The sequence below is a fragment of the Callithrix jacchus genome, chromosome 16 (genome assembly GCF_049354715.1).
Source record: "Callithrix jacchus isolate 240 chromosome 16, calJac240_pri, whole genome shotgun sequence".
Classification (NCBI taxonomy): domain Eukaryota; kingdom Metazoa; phylum Chordata; class Mammalia; order Primates; family Cebidae; genus Callithrix; species Callithrix jacchus.
In genome coordinates, this window is record NC_133517.1 from 33,254,213 (window position 1) to 33,272,563 (window position 18,351).

At 41.5% G+C, this 18,351-nt stretch overlaps 1 pseudogene; it reads left to right on the top strand.

Moving 5' to 3' along the window:
* The first annotated feature begins 13,632 nt into the window (after nucleotides 1–13,632).
* LOC118148572 (U6 snRNA-associated Sm-like protein LSm6 pseudogene) lies at nucleotides 13,633–13,881 on the top strand (annotated as a pseudogene).
* The last annotated feature ends 4,470 nt before the right edge of the window (nucleotides 13,882–18,351 follow it).

The window sequence follows — 18,351 nt, forward strand, 5'->3', positions numbered from 1 at the left end:
AATAAAGAAGAAAAGAGAGAAGAATCAAATAGACACAATACAAAATAAGAAAGGGGATTATCATCACTGATCCCACAGAAATACAAACTACCATCAGAGAATACTATAAACACCTATATGCAAATAAAGTAGAAAATCTAGAAAAATAAATTCCTGGACACATACACCCTCCCAAAACTAAACCAGGAAGAAGTCAAATCCTTGAATAGACCAATAACAAGTTCTGAAATTGAGGCAGTAATTAATAGTCTATCAACCAAGAAAAGCCCAGGATCAGATGGACTCACAGCCGAATTCTACCAGAGGTACAAAGGGGAGTTGGTACCATTCCTTCTGAAACTATTCCAAACAATAGAAAAAGAGGGAATCCTCCCTAACTCATTTTATGAGGCCAGCATCATCCAGCAAAACCTGGCAGAGACACACAAAAAAAGAAAATTTCAGGCCAATATCCCCCAAAAAACATCAATGTGAAAATCCTCAATAAAATACTGGCAAACTGAATCCGGCAGCACATCAAAAAGCTTATCCACCATGATCAAGTCAGCTTCATCCCTGGGATGCACAACTGGTTCTACGTATGCAAATCAAAAGATAGGCAAGGCCCAGTGGCTCACACCTATAATCCACCACTTTGGGAGGCCAAAGTGATCAGATCACCTGAGGTCAAGAGTTCGAGACCAGCCTGAACAACATGGAGAAACCCCATCTCTACTAAAAATACAAAACTAGGTAGGCATGGTGGTGCATGCTGTAATCCTAACTACTTGGGAGGCTGAGGCAGGAGAATTGCTTGAACCCAGGAGGAAGAGGTTTCAGTGAGCCAAGATCGTGCCATTGCACTCCAGCCTGGGCAACAAAAGCAATACTCCATCTCAAAAAAAAAAAAAAAAAAATGCTAACCAATAAATGTAATCCATCACATAAACAGAACCAATGACAAAAACCGCATGATTATCTCAATAGTTGTAGAAAAAGCCTTCAATAAAATTCAACACCCCTTCATGCTAAAAACACCCAATAAACTAGGTATTGATAGAACATATCTCAAAATAATAAGAGCTATTTATGACAAACCCACAGGCAATATCATACTGAATGGGCAAAAGCTGGAAGTATTCCCCTTGAAAACCGGCACAAGACAAGGATGCCTTCTCTCACCACTCCTATTCAATATAGTATTGGAAGTTCTGGCCAGGGCAATCAGGCAAGAGAACTAAATAAAGGGTATTCAAATAGGAAGAAAGGAAGTCAAATTGTCTCTGTTTGCAGATGACCTGATTGTATATTTAGAAAACCTCATTGTCTCGGCCCAAAAACTCCTTAAGCTGATAATCAACTTCAGCAAAGTCAGGATACAAAATCAATGCGCAAAAATCACAAGCATTCCTATACACCAACAGTAGACAGAGAACCAAATCATGAGTGAACTCCCATTCACAATTGCTACAAAGAGAATAAAATACCTAGGAATACAACTTACAAGGGATGTGAAGATCCTCTTCAAGGAGAACTATAAACCACTGCTCAAGGAAATAAGAGAGGACACAAACAAATGGAAAAACATTCCATGCTCATGCATAGGAAGAATCAATGTTGTAAAAATGGCCATACAGCCCAAAGCAATTTATAGATTCAATGTTATTTTCATTAAGCTACCATTGACCTTCTTCACAGAATTAGAAATTAGAAATAACTACTTTAAATTTCATATGGAAACAGAAAAAATCCCATATAGCTAAAGCAATCCTAAGAAAAAAGAATAAAGCTGAAGGCATCACACTACCTAACTCTAAACTATACTACAAGGCTACAGTAACCAAAACAGCATGGTACTGGTGCCAAAACAGATATATACACCAATGGAACACAATAGAGGCCTCAGAAATAATACCACACATCTACAACCATCTGATCTTTGACAAACCTGAGAAAAGTAACCAATGGGGAAAGGATTCCCTACTTAATAAATGCTGTTGGGAAAACTGGCTAGCCACATGCAGAAAACTGAAAGTGGACCCCTTCCTTATATCTTAAAGAAAAATTAACTCAAGATGGATTAAATACTTACACATAAGATCTAAAACTGTAAAAACCCTAGAAGAAAACCTAGGCAGTGCCATTCAGGACATAGGCATGGGCAAGGCATGACTAAAACACCAAAAGTAATGGAAACAAAAGCCAAAATTGACAAAAGGGATCTAATTAAACTAAAGAGCTTCTGCACAGCAAAAGAAACTATCATCAGAGTGAACAGTGAACAGGCAACATACAGAATGAGAGAAAAATTTTGCAATCTATCCATCTGACAAAGGGCGAATATCCAGAATCTACAAAGAACTTAAATTTACAAGAAAAAAAAAAATCCCATCAAAAAGTGGGCCAAGGATATGAACAGACACTTCTCAAAAGAAGACATTTATGCAGCCAACAAACACATGAAAAAAAGCTCATCATCACTGGTCATTAGAAAAGGGCAAATCAAAACAACAATGAGATGCCATCTCATGCCAGTTAGAATAGCAATCATTAAAAAGACAGGAAATAACAGATGCTGGAGAGGATATGGAGAAACAGAAATGCTTTTACACTGTTGGTGGGAGTGTAAATTAGTTTAACCACCATGGAAGACGGTGTGGCAATTCTTAAAGGATCTAGAACCAGAAATGCCATTTGACCCAGCAATCCCATTACTGGGTATATACCCAAAGGATTATAAATCATTCTGCTATAAAGATATATGCACACATATGTTTATTGCAGCACCATTCACAATAGCAAAGACATAGAACCAACCCAAATGCCCATCAATGATAGACTGGATTAAAAAAAAAAAATGTGGCATACATACACCATGGAATACTATGCAGCCATAAAAAGGATGAATTAATGTCCTTTGTAGGGACATGTATGAAGCTGGAAACCATCATTCTCAGCAAACTAACACAGAGACAGAAAACCAAAGACCACATGTTCTCACTCATAAGTGGGAGTTGAACAGTGAGAATACATGGACACAGGGAGGGAAACATTACATACCAGGGCTTATTAGGAGGTGGGGGGCTAGGGAAGGGATAGCATTGGGAGAAATACCTAATGCAGATGATGAGTTGATGGGTGCAGCAAACCACCATGGCACATGTATACCTATGTAACAAACCTGCACATTCTGCACATGTATCCCAGAAATTAAATTATTATAATAATTTTTTAAATGCTGCAGTTGATATGCAGACATTAATATCATCAAATTCAATATGTAAAAAGTATCAAACAATAATACAGGATTTTGTAACCTCTCTGTGGGAAGACATTTTAATGTAACACAGAATTGCTTGAAAAAAAAAAAAGCTTCATGGGATAGATGAGTCTTTAAGTGTGTCAAGAGGGAAGTACAAGGGAACTAATTAATGCTGCTCCTGTCATATCAGCAGCATTGAGAAAAAGACATAATTCAAAAGAAATCAATAGGCCGGGCGCGGTGGCTCAAGCCTGTAACCCCAGCACTTTGGGAGGCCAAGGTGGGTGGATCACGAGGTCAAGAGATCGAGACCATCCTGGTCAACATGGTGAAACCCTGTCTCTACTAAAAAAAATATACAAAAAATTAGCTGGGCATGATGGCACGTGCCTGTAATCCCAGCTACTCAGGAGACTGAGGAAGGAGAATTGCCTGAACCCAGGAGGCGGAGGTTGTGGTGAGCCGAGATCGCGCCATTGCACTCCAGCCTGGGTAACAAGAGTGAAATTCTGTCTCAAAAAAAAAAAAAAAAAAAAAAAAAATCATTGGCCAGTCTCAGTGGTTCATGCCTGTAATCCCCAGTTCTTTGGGAGGCTGAGGTAGAAAGATCGCTTGAGAACAGGAGTTCAAGACCAGTCTGGGCAACACAGGGAGAGCCTGCCTCTACCAAAAAATTTTTTAATTAGCCAGTCACGGTGGTGTAGCTGTAGACCCAGCTACTCAGGAGGCTAAGGCAGGAGGATCGTTTGAACCCGGGAGTTGAGCTGCAGTGAGCTGTGATCATGCCACTGCACTCCAGCCTAGGTGACCAAGAGAGACTCTGTCGATAGCTGATAAATACAAGTCCCTTATCAAATATATGATTTATAAATATCAATTCTGTGGATGTCAAATTAGAAATATTTTATCCAATCTAATGATTTCCATTGAAGACCAAAATTTTATCCAATCTAAGGATGTCCACTGAAGCTCAAAATTTTAATATTCATGAAGTTTATCATTTACTTTGTCACTTATACTTCTGGCATCAAAACTAGGAAGATTTAGCATAATGCAAGGTCACAAAGATTTACTCCAATATTTTCTCCTAAGAATTGCATAGTTTTATCTTTCACATTTAGTTCCATGATCCATACTGAGTCCATTTCTGTGTATGAAGTAAGGAAGCTCCAACTTCATCGTATTGCATGAGGCTTTACAGTTGTACCAGCACGATTTGTTGAAAAGACTGCCTTTCCCTCCACTGAATTGTCTTGGCACTCTTACTAAAAATCAACTGACTACAAATATGAGAGTTTATTTCTGCACTCTCATTTAAATTCCATTGCTCTATATGTCTATCCATATGCAAGTATCACACAGTCTTGATTACTAGAGCTCTGTATTAAGTTTTGAAATAGGGATGTGAGGCCTCCAGATGTGTTATTCTCTTGCCAGGTTGTTTTTCAAGAGTAATGTTTTACATCAAATTTGGGAACTTTTAAGCCATAAGTTTTTAAATGTGTTTTTTTCTGCTACTTTCTCTCTCTCTCCTCTTATTCTGGTACTCCAATTATGCATATGTTGGTGCATTTAATGATGTCCAACATTTCTCCGATAATCTGTTCATTTTCATTTTTTTCCCTCTCCATTCTTCAGGCTGCCTTATCTCTATTGATCTATCTTCAAGTTTGCTGATTCTTTGTTTTGCCAGTTCAAATCTACTCTTGAGGCCCTGTAATAAATTTTTCACCTTGGTGTTTTACATTTCAACTCTAGAATTTTCATTTGATTCATTATTTACATACAAACATACATATATACATACATACATATACATATATGTACATATATACATTTATGTAAACACATAATCTATATTACATATATATCTTTGCATATGCTGTGCATATGTAATATAAATTTATGTATTTAAATAAATATATATGTATGTGTGTATATATATATATATATATACACATATGCATATAAAGAACCAAATTAAAATTCTAGAGTTAAAATGTATAACAACCAAATTATTGGTTGCCATATATATCTTTTTTTTTTTTAAGAGGGAGTTTCGCTCTGTCATCAGGCTGGAGTAGAGGGGCATGATCTCAGCTCACTGCAACCTCCACCTCCCTGGTTCAAGTGGTTCTCCTGCCTTAGCCTGCTGAGAAGCTGGGACTACAGGCATCCGCCACCACACCCAGCTAATTTTTGTATTTTTAGTAGAGATGGGGTTTCACCATGTTGGCCAGGACTGTCTGGATCTCTTGACCTCGTGATCCACCCACCTCAAGCTTCCAAAGTGCTGGGATTAAAGGTATGAGGCACCGCGTCCAGCCGATATATATATATATATATACCTTTATTGACAGTCTTTATTTGGGGAGATTGTCATCATATCATTCTTCTTTAAGCATAGTTTCCTTTGGTTTTTGAACATATTTATAATAACTAGTTTGAAGTCTTTGTTAAGTCTGACGGATGGGCCTTCTCACAGGCAGTTTTGGTTGCCTTTTTTCCCACTGTGTCTGTGAGTCACACTTTCCTGATTCTTTGCATATCTTGCAATTATTTTGTTGAAAACTAATACTTTAATATTTTAAGAATGCTGTATACTGATTCTTCCCTACCCAATCTATAGAGCTACTTCTCATTTGCTTATTTTTTAGTGACATGGCAGGGCTATTTCAGGGAAGTCTATTTTCTCCATGGTGAAGCCTCTGAAGTTGATCTTCAGAGGACATGGTCTTGGACATTTGCATAGTCACCCAGAAGAGACAGTGATTTTAGCAGGGCTTTGTTTGTGTCTTTCCCTGCTCTCTCTATTGTCTGCCTCTGTTGGTATCACATCCAGCTGTTAGGCTCCACTAATTGCATGTTGATTGCTCTATTGTTTTTAATAATGTCCTACAGCATAAATTATTCTATAGTTGGATCCAATGAAATCTGGGCCCCTTTGAAGGAGTGGTTTCTGAAGCTAGTCTTTGAGGTTTTTTCCAACCCCAGGAAGGATCTTCTTAGCTTTCTCCTCCATTCCCCACTTGTCTCTTTGTTACAAAAATCAGCTGACCTGTGTTAGCTCACAGCTAACCTGGGGCTACTAGCTTCCTCTTAATTGCTTACCACCTTCACTTCCATTGTTTTCCAGAGAGCCCTCAGGTATGAACACTTTGCTTCAGATAAAGTCAATTTATTTAGAGAGAGCTCAGAGCTTTCACTTTCTCATTTATGTGTGTTTTGTTTTTTTGAGGTGGGGTCTTACTTTGTCACCCAGGATGGGGTGCAGTGGCACGATTTCAGCTCACTGCAGCCTTGGCCACCCGGGCTCAAGCAATGCTCCCACCTCAGCCCCTCAAGTAGCTGGGACTGCAGGCCCTCACCACCACACCTAGCTAAATTTTCTTTTTCTTTTTTGTAGAGACAGGGTTTCACCATGTTGCCCAGGCTGGGCTTGAACTTCTGAGCTCAAGCGATCTGCCTGCTTCAGCCTCCCAAAGTGCCAGGAGTGCTGGCATAAGCCATTGTGCACAACCGGAGCGCTCTCTTTTTACGGTCTGCTCTCCCAAGCGAAACCTCTGTACCACTGCTCCAGAGCTGGGGGTTGGACGGTGGCACACTTCTTTCAAAGTGACACCCCTGTTTTATGAGCGGCAGGCTGGGCAGGAGCAGTAGCACCTAGTCTTCTTGGCTTGCCTCTTCCAGTGACCCACATCTGCCCTAAAAGCAAGCCGGTGCAAAAGCAATTGGGGCCTGGTGTTTTCAACCTGTCATGTCTGAGGTAGCAGTAGAGAGCTGAGGACAGGAGTCCCCAGCTCTCTAGCTGTGTACTCACTGGGAATTTAGCCTCTGCCACATGGAGAGGGGAATGAGAGAAATGCTGGCAGCCAGAACTCTGGGAGAGAGACTGGGAGCTGGGGTGTCAGGAGGTGACTCTATATTCTTGGTCACACAACCTGGAGTGGATCTTCCATCACATGGAGTTTGAGGGTAGCAGGAGGCAGGGAGAAGAACGTAACTCAAGAATAACAGACTCTCACTGTCCAAAATTTAGATTTTCTTGTATAAATATTTATTCATTTGTTGTATGTCCTCTGGACAATCTCCAGTGACTCTAAGTGTTGGTTTTTTATTTTCCTAATAATTTTCACCAATTATTGTTTCATTGGGAAGCAGGTCCGAGAAACTTCTCACACTGCCATTTTGGAATTGGATCTCCAGTACTTGTATTTGGTATTTTGCACAGAGGCACAGAGGGGAACACAGTTAAAGTCAGGTTGGGAGCCAGAGGAAAAAAGTGACGGATGTGCTTTGGCTCTCCGGGTAGAGATGGCAGAGCACAGGTACAGCGTCTCACTGACCACATTCAGCCCATCTGGTAAACTTGTCCAGATTGAATATGCTTTAGCTGCTGTGCTGGGAGAAGCCCCTTTGGTGGGAATTAAAGCTGCAAATGGTGTGGTACTAGCCCTGAGAAGAAAGAGAAGTCCATTCTGGATGATGAGCAAAGTGCGCACAAAGTAGAACCCATTACCAAGCATTAGCGGTTTGGTGTACAGTGGCACGGGTCCAGATGTGAGTGCTTGAGTGTAGAGCTCAAACACCAGCGAAGCAATACTGGGGTGGGAGGGAGCTGGGAGAGAGTCTTGGCAGGAGAGGAAGCTGAGATGAACTAGGAAGGGTCAGGGGCTGGGTCTCAAGCTGGTAGTTTTTGTTTGCAAAGTATTAATCTGCCTACTTAAAGACTATAAAGCAGACATGTCACAGTCATATTCTGTAAACTTCGACTAAAAAACGAAAATTCTTTCTGCTCCTAAGAAAAAGGTAGAGTGAAAATTTTATACTTTCAATTAAAAAAATGTATTTAATTGAAAATTTATAATTTCAATTAAAATCCAGTCACCAGGGCCGGGTGCGGTGGCTCACGCCTGTAATCCCAGCACTTTGGGAGGCTGAGGTGGGCACATCACGAGGTCAGGAGTTCAAGACCAGCATGGTCAGCATGGTGAAACCCTATCTCTATTTTGTAAAAATACAAAAAATTAGCCGGGCATGGTGGCATGTGCCTGTAGTCTCAGCTACTTGGGAGGCTGAGGCAGGAGAATTGCTTGAACCTGGCAGTTGGAGGTTGCAGAGAGCCGAGATTGCACCACTGCACTACAGCCTGGGCGACAGAGTGGGACTCCGCCTCAAAGAATAATAATAATAGTAAGATATTCGTTAAATGTATTTTGGCATGTACAAAAAATAAATTGCTACGTGATTTTTTTTTTCTTTGTTTTTGAGATGGGGTTTCACTGTTGTTACCCGGACTGGAGTGCAATGGTGCGATCTTGGCTCACCGCAACCTCCGCCTCCTGGGTTCAAGCAATTCTCCTGCCTCAGCCTCCTGAGTAGCTGGGACTACAGGCGTGTGCCACCATGCCCAGCTAATTTTTGTATTTTTAGTAGAGACAGGGTTTCACCTTGTTGACCAGGATGGTCTCGATCTCTTGACCTCGTGATCCACCTGCCTCGGCCTCCCAAAGTGCTGGGATTACAGGCTTGAGCCACCACACCCGGCCTGTTTTTAAAAGATGTTTGTTATGTATTAGTAAGTGGAAAACAGGTTATATATCAACATACATGATACTATCTGATTTTATTTTAAATGTATAGATGCATAGCAAAAAATATAGAAGGATAATAGTAAAAAGAGCTTCTAGAGCATTTGTCTGTTGCCAAACCCTTCATTTATACATTATTCCATGTAATCCTCACAAAAAGGCCATGGAGAAATTACCATTGTTAGCCCCATTTTATAGATGAAGAAACTGAGGCAGCAAAAGGTTAAAACCATTTCTAGGAAGTGGTCAACTTGAGACACAAATCCAGGTCAACTTGTGGGTAAGCCACAGTTAATTCCACTATCCTACACCATCTCCTGATATGCATGGAGTTGTAAACAATTGTTATCACCGGATAGGAAGATAATTATTGACTCTGATTATCTATTAATTATATTTGCTTACCTGTATTTTCTAATTTTCTACAATCAACACTATGGTCTGTCTAAATGATAGAAATAAAGTCTAAAATTTTGTTTTTAAATAGGCTGAGAATAATCAATCACATTCCACCTGGAAATTAAAATAACGTTCATGCCCAAATCTAGACTTTACTTTTGGCAATCAAAAGGATGTATTCTTATGCCTATCTTTTTAACATAAAAATCTCCATTGCCGGAAATGTTTACAATTTAAACTTATTACTTCAGTTTAAAGTAGAAGAGGCTTTACTTCCAGGAGAAGTAAAGTCATTACTTACTTCTCCTGGAAAAAAATAACAACTAATACTAAAACTATTTTAAAAAGTAAATAATTGGCCGGGCATGGTAGCTCACGCCTGTAATCCAAGCGCTTTGGAGACCAAGGCGGGCTGATCACCTGAGGTTGTGAGTTCAAGACCGGCCTGACCAACATGGTGAAACCCCGCCTTTAAAAAAAAAAAAAAAAAAGAAGTAGATAATTACTGGATCATACCTTTAAGAAATTGTAGGGAGGGAATATCCATTAGGAAAAATGTTAATAAAACTGAAAAGTCTTTCAATTTTGTGGGCGTGTTCTGCAGCCCAATTAGATCTCAGTGTATAGAACACCTTGGACATAATTATATAATTCCATTTTAGAAAGATGACTCAATTTTCTTTCTTTCTTTTTTTTTTTTTAAGATGGAGTCTCGCTCTGTCATCCAGGCTGGAGTGCAATGGTGCAATCTCAGCTCACTGCAATCTCTGCCTTCCAGGTTCAAGTGACTCTCCTGCATCAGCCTCCCGAGTAGCTGGTATTAGAGGTGTGCACCACCAGGCCTGGCTAAGTTTTGTAATTTTAGTAGAGATGGGGTTTTATCATGTTGTCCAGGCTAGTCTCAAATTCCTGACCTCAGGTGATCTGCCCACCTTGGCCTCCCAAAGTGCTGGGATTACAGGTGTGAGCCACCGTGCCTGGCCCCAATTTGCTATTTTACAGGTGACTTTGCCAACAAGGATATGATGGTTTGCTTAATAAGCAAAAAATAAAAACTGCATTCAACCAGATAAGGACATAACCAATCATATTTTTCCACTATCTGCCCTCACCAGAGGACTCTAGTCATAAAAAGATCGAGCCTTCAGCAGCCCCAAATGGCCATCTTAACTGACACAGTCTTGCTGTCACTCATGATAAGAACTTGGAATCCACCACTGAAGCCTCTGCCACATTAAAGACTCTTCCTTACACTGGGCACGGCGGCTCAAGCCTGTAATCCCAGCACTTTGGGAGGCCGAGGCAGGTGGATCACGAGGTCAAGAGATCAAGACCATCCTGGTCAACAAGGTAAAACCCCATCTCTACTAAAAATACAAAAATTAGCTGGGCATGGTGGCACACGCCTGTAGTCCCAGCTACTCAGGAGGCTGAGGCAGGAGAATTGCTTGAACCCAGGAGGCGGAGGTTGTGGTGAGCCGAGATCGTGCTATTGCACTCCAGTCTGGGTAACAACAGCGAAACTCCGTCTCAAAAAAGAAAAAAAAAAGACTCTTCCTTGAAAGTCCTACCGATAGCCCTACCGAGACCAGGAGATTCTCTGCATCTTTCTAGCACTCCCTGAACTGGTTAACCAGTCCTGTTCTTTTTCAGTCCTAGTTCTCCTATTTCTTTCCTCCTGATGTTAAAAATTACTTTGTGGAATGTTTAATCTATTACATTTATATATTGATTCAGTGTACTATTATGTACAGTCTACAATGTTGAGTGACTTGTGAAGTGGCTTGGGCCTTGCCCACAGCTCTGACTCATGAGTGAACAAGTACTAAGGAGAATCACCTCTGGGAACTCCATGCCACTCATGGCTTTTGTGATTGAAATAGCATCAATAAGTCTTACACTGTGGGAAGACACAAATGTGCATGAACCTGGTTGTCTCTGACCTTGCACCGCTCTTGAAATTCAGGCACTGGGCTAAGTGCCAAGGAATAAAGAGGGGGGAAAAAAAATCTAGCACCTGTGACCACAGGTGCTTCTAATCTGTGGCTATGATCTACGACTACAGAAAGCTGAATTAGTAGCTTCAACTCCATTCCCCATTACCAGATATTTCCAGGACAAGAAGTCTAGAAAGCTCATTAAATGAGTAATTAACACAAGATTTAAAAAGATTAAGACTCTTTTTCTTTCATGGAAAACTTTCTTTCAGTGGAGGCCTTTGAAATTGAATAGCTGCCCGTATTTCCGGGATGCAGTTCATCCTACACAACTTGTTACTTTTAGGTTGTATCTTCCCAACACTGATTTTAATTTGCCTTTCAAAGAAAGTTAAAAATAAAACCCGAATGACTCAAATAATTGTCATACATATAATGTGATGAAACAAGTTAAATTGAGGGTGGTAACAATAGGTAACCTAGCAGCTGGGGAGATGAAGAAGGAAAAATGAGGAAGCTCGGAGTCCATTCCCATGCAGTAGAAACTACAGTGTGCTTTAGTTTCCCAAATTATCAGGGAGAGGGAACATATCCCTGTAACCAGGCAACAGATGACGCACTCACATCCCACCCAACCCCACTCCCGCCTACCCCACCCCATTTATAGGCACAGAACCCATAATGGGAAACATCAAAGGGGACATAAGGAGCCTTGAATGTTAAGGAGCCTGGGGAATAAAGGGAAAGGTTGACTCGCAGTGACTGACCGGCTTGTGGGAACCTGTGAGGTATTGCCTGTATCCGGCCGGAAATAACTGGAGGATACCAGCAGAAAGACAACGAATTTGGCAGGGTGTGGTGGCTCATGCCTGTAATCCCAGCACTTTGGGAGGCCGAGGTGGGTGTATCACCTGAGGTCGAGAGTTGGAGACCAGCCTAACCAACATGGAGAAATCCTGTCTCTACTAAAAATACAAAAAAATTAGCCAAGCGTGGTGACATATGCCTGTAATCCCAGCTATTTGGGAGGCTGAGGCAGGAGAAGCACTTGAACCCGGGAGGCAGAGGCTGCAGTGAGCCAAGATCGTGCCATTGCACTCCAGCCTGGGCAACAAGAGCAAAACTCCATTTCAAAAGAAAGAGAGAGAGAGAGAGAGAGCAAGCTAATTTGCAGCACCCAAGTTCAGATCATCACACTTCAGGTATAGAAATGACACAAGAGAAAATGTGCTCAACACCTCTGGTTGTCACAATGAAACACCATTTTATACCCACTAGAGTGGCTGAAATAAACAATATGAAGACCACCCAATGTTAGTGAGGATGTGATGCAATGGTCACTCTCATATATTGCTGATGGTGTTGTAAAATGGCTCACACATTTGGGAGAACCGTGGTCTCTTTAGAGCTCCACATACATCTACCCTATGACCCAGCAATTCCATTCTTAGGTATTTAGCCAAGAAAAATGAAAACATACACCCACAAAATGACTTATGCAAGAATATTATAGCAGCCTTGTTCATAATAGGCAACCCAAATGTTATCCAGAAGTGAGTGGATAAACAAAGTGTAGTACAGTCAAACAATGGAATATTACTCTACAAAAGGAACAAATTATTAATATTCACATGTATACATCTCAAAAACATGATGCTGATATAAGATTCCATGTATATGAAATCTAATTTTTTTTTTTTTGAGTCGGAGTCTCACACTGTAGCCCAGGCTGGAGTGCAGTGGGGCGATCTCGGTTCACTGCAACCTCTGCCTCCTAGCAGAGTGATTCTCCTGCCTCAGTCTCCCAAGCAGCTGGGATTACAGTCGCCCACCACCATGCCCGGCTAATTTTTTTTTGCATTTTTTAGTAGAGACAGGGTTTCACTATGTTTGCCAGGCTGGTCTCGAACTCCTGACCTCGTGATCCACCCACCTCTGCCTCCCAAAGTGCTGGGATTACAAGCATGAGCCACCATGCCCATCATGAAATCTAATTTCTACGGTGATAAAAATCAGCATGTGTTTGCAGTTTCAGGGGAAGTGAACTGACTGGAAAAGAGCACAAGGGAACTTTCTGGGACCATGAAAATGTCCTGGATACTCAGGGCACAGTGCCTGTGAGAGAGTCCTGCTCTATAAGGAGCCGTAAATAAAAAATAAATAAATAAAATGTCTCATACATTATTTTGATGGTGATTATATAGGTGTATAACATCATTGGAACTTATTGATCCTCTAAGATCTGGGCTTTTTCATTGCATGTTAATCTTAACTCAATTTAAAAAATTATAATGGAGGAGGCCGGGCTTGTGGGGCACCTGGAGTGAGGGTTCTGGATCCAGCTGGCGAGATGAGGAACCTGGGGCCATGAGAGGTGAAATGATGAGTTATCCAAGTCACACAGCTAATTAAGTAGCAGAGCTAGGATTAGAATTCAGGTTTCCTGCCTCCCAAGATTGTTAAAATGAGTCTTTGGAAGCAAACCCCTAGTGACTTCTTAAAGCAAATCATTGGACAACCAGTTGTGGTAAAATTATTCTGGAATGGATTATTGAGAGGTCCTGGCTTGCCTGGATGGCTACATGAATATAGCCCTGGAGCAGACAGAAGATGTAAGTGGACAACTGAAGAGTAAGGATGGGGATGCACTTATCTGAGGAAACAATGTGTTTTACATCAGTACACAGAAGAGAAGGATGTGAAGACACCAAGAGAGCAACACTTCTCATAGTTGGATATATTTTTTTATGATTTTTTTCTAATTTTTGCTTCTTTTATGATGTAATTTGTCCTGTTTTTATAATAGTTGGTGATTTTTCACTGACATGTAAGATAAATGCATACAATTGTGGATTTAATTGTGAAACATTCTTACACATTTAGGTTTCAGTCATTTTCTTTTACCTCTTTGACAGTGTACAGAATGCTAAAAGAATTTTTAAAAAAACAAAATGTATCTCTTCCTAAAAGATTACTTTTTAAAAAATTATAATGACCTATGACCTTACTTTATAGTCAAAGGCTGGTGAGGCCTGATGTTTACATTATATATCATTTATTTACTAACCATACTATTAGTTCCTGTAACAAAATGCTCCTTTCACCTAAAAATGATTCTGAACACAGTTAAACAGATGTTTTCAAATATCAAATTTTAATGTGTATATACACCTGCTGAGAATCTCAAGGATTAGTAATAGAAAATTAGCAGAAATTACCCAAAGTGAAAGTGATTTACGGGGGATCCTGGGTTGACTAGTCAGCTGCTCCTCCCCGAGTGTAATTCCCTTTCATTCACAATCTAAAAAACCGGAGCAGCTTTTTTTAAAAAACATAAATAAGACCATAGGGCCAAGCACCATGGTTCACACCTGTAATATAGCATTTTGGGAGGCAGAAGGATCACGTGAGGTCAGGAGTTCATGACCAGCCTGGCCAACATGGTGAAACTCTGCCTCTACAAAAATACAAAAATTATCTGGGCGTGGTGGCACACACTGTAATCCCAGCTACTGCGGGGAGGGGCGGGGGGCTGAGGCATGAGAATCACTTGAACCTGGGAGATGGAGGTTGCAATGAGATTGCAAGATTGCACCACTGTACTCCAGCCTAGAGTATATTAAAAAAAATAAAGACCACATTATACAATTTGATCTGTTCCACCACTAAATATGTCTCAGAAGTCTTTTCATGAGAGTACATGTAGATCTACCTCCATTTCTTTGAAAATAGGTGACCTTTAAACATGTGACTTATTTGGTCATCGCATATCTTGTTTACCAGATAATACCAAGCTGGAGACACAGTCAAATAATCAGTGTCTGTGTGACCAAACTGTAAAATTCTCAAGAGTGTAACAAATTAACTCAAATCTTAGTATCTAAAACAATAGTTATTTATTAAACCGTTTCTGAGGGTTTAGAACCTGAGAGCAGCTTTTCCAGCTCCAGGTCTTTCATGAGGTCACAGTCATGCTGTCGACTAGGGGTGCAGCCATGAAGATGACACTGGAACTGCAAAATCTGCTTCCAAGTTCACTCATGTGATTGCTGGAACGATTCAGTCTCTTTCTCCATGGGCCTCTCTAGAAGGCTGCACACAGCATGGCTCTTCCCAGAGTCAGTGATCCAAGAGCAAAACAGTGTCCAAGACAGAAGCTATAGTGTCTTTTATAATCTAATCTCAGGAAAGCCATCCCATTGCATCTGCTATACTCTACTGGTCACATAAACCAATCCTGGGAGTGTATTGACTACACAGGATGTAAATACCAGGAGTCAGGGGTCACTGGGAGCCATCCTGAAGACTGGTTACCAGATATCCCTAATACCTAAAACAGTGAAGCAGTCCAATAAACACTTGCTAGATTGGACTGAACCAATCTGTGGCTGGTCATTCAATCCAGCCTTCATGGTCCAAGACTTTGATGAATGGCTGGTTAGGTTACCCGAGTTCAGTGGCTCTTAAATTGCCCATTATCTGAGTAGTGTTCAGTAAGTGTACTATAGTAGCCAAGGAACTGAGAGAAATGAAAATATGACTATGCTTTGAGCTAAACACCAGGTTACTAAATTTGACTGCAGACACACGAATGACTAATGGCAATATGCAAATCACACAGATGTTCTCTTGTTGAACCACCAACCCCTCCTCACTTAAATTAGTCTAGGCTCCTACCTGTGAGTGACTAGAAGCCAGATCTCAGCCTGGCACAGGTCCAGCTGACCTTCCTTTGTCCTTCTTCCTCCAACCCTGCCCCCACCAACTCTTGCATTCTATGTTTGTCTTGGCTGGCCTTTGCCTTCTCAAGCAGTTGTCTCTAAAGGTATGCTGGCTACAAAAGTGCTCCAGAGTGACTGCGTATTTGCTTCAGGCTCTTCTATGCTGTTCCTACCTTTCCACCTCATCACCCACCATGACTCCCTGCCAGTGCATGTTCTACCCATATGAAAGGCACTCAGAGCTCTTCAAACACAGTGTTTTCACGTGTCTGTGCCTTAACACAAGTTCTGCCTTCTTCTGAGAAAGTCATTCCTGGATTTTCTTTTTTTTTTTTTTTTGAGATACAGTCTTGCTGTGTCACCCAGGCTGGAGTGCAATGGCACAATCTCTGCTCACTGCAACCTCTGCCTCCCAGGTTCAAGCAATTCTCCTGCATCAGCCTCCCAAGTAGCTGGGATTCCAGGTATGTGCCACTATGCCCAGCTAATTTTTGTATTTTTAGTAGAGATGGGGTTTCACCATGTTGGCCAGGCTGGTCTCAAACTCCTGACCTCAGGTGATCCACCTGCTTCGGCCTCTCAAAGTGCTGGGATTACAGGCATGAGCCACTGCGCCTGGCCCCTGAATTCTTTTCTGCCTGGCAAATCGCTTTTCCCATTTCAAATCTCTGCTCAAGCACTGTCCCTTCTAATGAAACTTCCCCGACTCTCTAGGGCCTGCCTTGTCACTATGGCACAGTAGGACAGATTTAGTCACTCTTTTTTCTGGATTATTGTTGAAATTTTGTACTTGTCTCAACTTCTGAACCATCCTTAATTAGCAAAGGGTAATTATTATTTTATGCAATAGTAATTTTCCCTCCAAACTATGAGCTCCTTGAAGGCAGACCCTACCTTTTAACCACCTTTCAGCCCAACACCTATCCTCAGTGCTTGGACTATACTAACCAATACTTCAACAAGTAAAACGGGGAACTAAGAAACACATACCTGTGTACTGCAATGCACTGCTAAGTGAGAAACATCTGGTTCTAACCTATAAAACCACAATTCTGTTTTTTTCTGCACCCAGCTCACTCCTTCCATGTGTTGGGGGCTCCATTCCCTCTGTGCTAGGTTAACTGCTGGGCTATGTCAATCCTCATCTCTGCTTCTCAAATAATCACTTGCTTATTGGCCACTTAGGCCTCAGGCTTTCTCAATTCCAAAGGAATCATTCTGGTAACAGAGACAGGCCAGGCAGCATGCTATGGTGATTAAACATACAGGCTTTGAGATGAATTTGTTTGGTGCGTGATGCTGGATGAGTTACCCAGCCTCTTTGTGGTGGGTAACATAGAGGATATAATACTTCAGCTTGCTTTGAAGCTTATATTGGTGAGGTCTCAGCAGGAAACTGACTTTACCCTAAATATTTCAAATGAATGGATTTCTTACAGAGGTTTGAACAAGGGTAAAGGAAAAAACAAAGGGTGGTGGGGCATCTGGAGACTAGCAACAGTGGGAAGTCATTACCCTCCCTAAGGCTGAAAGGACAAGAAAAGGAAATGTTGCCTAAACCCATTGAGGCCTGGAATCAGCTAAGGCTGGAGATGCAGCCCACAGCGTGGAGGGAATAAGGAAGAAATATCCCAGCCTCTCTTTCATCCCACCCTCTGATCATCTGCTGGGGTTACCTGCTGGTTGAACTGAAATGGCAGTCAGGAGGCAAAAGAGCCCTGGGAGCTACAGCCTGCAGGGTCTGGCTTCCAAGTCCACAGAGCAGAGACAGCCAGAGATGGGGTTGAAGGGCCAGACACTAGCAGGCACAAGGATAAAATGAGAAAATGTATATGGTGTACTTTTCACAGAACCTGGCACACAGTAAGTACACAAGAAACAGCAGTTGTGGTTACTGTATTACTACGGCTGCAACATCAGTGTGTTTTCTGGTTACACCCGGAGCCACAGGGCTCTGACTTCACTGTCATTGAGGCCCTGCCTTAACAACCATCATTCTCTCTGGTCTGCTCAGTCTCACAGCTGTTTCTCCTGACACCAAGGCCTTAATGATCCCATCTCTGTTTTTATCAGGCTAAATTAGGCTATTTATCTACAGGTTTGGAGCAAAGAAAAATAATTTCGAAGCAAAGTTATTTGGAGAAAACTATCCTTCTGGGTACCACAGATCCCTTTCCATATGGTCAGTTTCAAAGACTCTCCTTTTTGCTTATCTAATGGACCAGGACTAAATGGCCATGATAATGTCAACTGCTGCTACCCTACCATAAAATCTATGTGCACATAAGGGTTTAAAAAAATGTTTTTTTTGAGACGGAGTCTCACTCTGCCACCCAGGCTAGAGTGCAGTGGCATGATCCTGGCTCACTGCAATCTCCACCTCCCAAGTTCAAGTGATTCTCGTCTCAGCCTCCCAAGTATCTGGGATTACAGGTGCATGCCACCACGCCCAGCTAATTTTT